The sequence below is a fragment of the Propithecus coquereli genome, unplaced genomic scaffold, assembly GCF_000956105.1.
Source record: "Propithecus coquereli isolate 6110/MARCELLA unplaced genomic scaffold, Pcoq_1.0 Scaffold311, whole genome shotgun sequence".
Taxonomy (NCBI): domain Eukaryota; kingdom Metazoa; phylum Chordata; class Mammalia; order Primates; family Indriidae; genus Propithecus; species Propithecus coquereli.
In genome coordinates, this window is record NW_012148742.1 from 1,218,519 (window position 1) to 1,221,112 (window position 2,594).

Below are 2,594 nucleotides of genomic sequence, written 5' to 3' on the forward strand. Positions count from 1 at the left end.
AGAAACAAATGCTAGATAATGCTATAAAATTGATTTTCAAAGTCCTACAGTCCTTCACATAGAATCCACTGTACCGAATATATGAATTTAGTTCCCTTGCTTCAGAAAATCTCCCTAGAATGACAATAGTGAGAATTTTTAAGAGATGACTATACAAAGAAAAGGAAATTATAAATGAAGAGCACAGCAACACAATGTCAAAATCTGGAAAGCATAACCGACCTAGAAAGCACAAGAAAGTGGAAGTCTAAACTGATAGTGGAAAAAGTCAAGGTGCTACCTGATTTGCACAATGAAATTCCAAAAAGGCTTAGGAGTTAGTGGTCTCAGATTTACCTGAAAGTAAGGCCAAATGTGGCAGAAATCAGAAAGATGGATGAATATCTATGAAAGAAGGTTTCATAGTCTGATCTGCACCCTGAAGTCACTGCTCCCCTGTCTGAAGACTGGGAAGTTTTTCTCTGGAGATGGAGAAAAGCAGTTAGCCTCTGGATTATAGGCTTCCAGGGATGGATGAGAGAAAGGATACCCTGTTGCACACAAGGGAATAACAGGAAATCGATCAAGACACATCCTATATGTATGCAGTCTGTGCCTTGTAAACATGTAGCCTGCAGAAGAGAAAAGGGACCATCAAAGTCCAGGGATTCCCTCTGCCCACAGGGTTATGTTTGCACAGATACGCTGTTCTGTTATAATGCACACAATGTGCAGTATAATGTTGTCATAGTTCTGAAAACTACATACTAAAAATTGAGACATCAGATTCTCACCCCTCTCTTTTCCCCAAAACAAATACTAGGACCCAGATTTATAAGTATAGGCAGAGAAGTGAAAGATTTTTCTGGAGGCAAACATTTTAAGTTTTAAAACAAAACCCATAAGAAAGTAACAAAAACATTGTTTCTTTACAAATATATACATTGATAATTTGATGGAAAATAAGAAATGAGTAACCAATTATTTAGACACAACCTCTCTACATTAATACTGTTCTTTCTTGGACTTTCTGTGGACTTTGTAATCAGCTGTAGATTTTGGTTTATATACAGTTTTAGTTCCATTTCATGTACTTTGTAGAATTTTCCTGCTCTTACAACAGTTATTCATGGTGGCCCAAAAGTAATAACAAAAGTCTTACTTAAATAAATATAAATAATATTTATATTTATTTAAATAATATTTATCTTTTAAAAATAATCTAGATAGCTAGCGTTTACATTGATTGAATCTTTATACTAAATTTCCCTTTTGGAACAACTCTATTGAAATCCTTACATTGACCTTGATCTAGAATTTTAAGATTTCCACATGAGCTATAGATATCATTATCCAACCATAAAGAAACACATAAATCCTATCTATACAAAATGCTCAAATTTAGCCTATTCTAAGACAGCTTCAAGTAGGTCAATCTTTCTGATTCACCCACTACATTGTGAACTGCACCTACTTATAGGGTATATTTATTAAAGTGAGATAAGAACTTCCAACCAAGTGATCTAAATTTTCTTTAGAGGGCCGGAAAGAGAGACATATTTCTCTTTTAATATTTGAAGCAGCTGAAACAGTTATCATAGCCTCACGTTTCTTTTTTTCCCACATAAGCTATCAGTTCCCATGTGACATGGAAGAGAGTTACCTCTTCATCTGGATGAATCCTTATTAAATTTTTAATTTGCAGATATTCCTTTTGCATATATTCTTGTTTAAGATTAGTGTCAGAAATAAATGCCACATTACCCATGGCATCATCAAAGCACAGTTAATTGATATCGTTTTCATATTTATAGGTGGTAAGATCCTATTAACAATTTTGGCTAGCCACATTTCTTCATGCCATAGCCAAGGTGTTGACATATTCATAGACTAATTTACAGTAGTGCATGTTGAGTTTATGAGGCACAATCTCTGTCCTCCAGGAATCACCGTTTGTTGAGGAAAACAGAATGAATACACAAATGAATAAGATCTGTATCACTTCCTTTTGACATGAATGCTGTCAAGTAATTAATGAAATAAAAATGTTGTTGGAATGGTATATTTCTGTTTCTAAGAATGCCTAATACCTGAAATACCAAATAAGGACATTAATCATGGTAAAAATTAAGAAAATGAATAGAGGTGGCAGGGATTATTAGCTGTCTATCAAAAATTTTTCATCCAGCCTTTCATCACGGGCGCAGAGTTAGATTTCCTTCTTCAGTCTAGTTTGTACTCAGGTGTCATCATTTGACCAGCCAATAGAAGGTGAGCATAAGTGTCCCGGTTCTGGCCAAGGGCTTTTTAGTCAGCAGTATACAACATTCACACATCCCACTTTTTTTTCTTTTTTTGGCATTCTGTAGCTGACACATGGCAACCAGGTCTCAATCATGCCAATGGTAAGTAAGCTGTAGGAGAGCATGAAGTAACAAGATGAAAGGGTTCTAAGTCCCTCAATCAACACATGGAGAAGAGTTGCAAACAGACTTAGAATATCTGCCCTGAAGCATTAGGTGAGAGAGAAATAAGCCACTAGATTTTCACCCCGTATCTCACACAATAGTAGTTTAGTTTAGTGTACCCTCACTAATGCAACACAAAAACAGTTA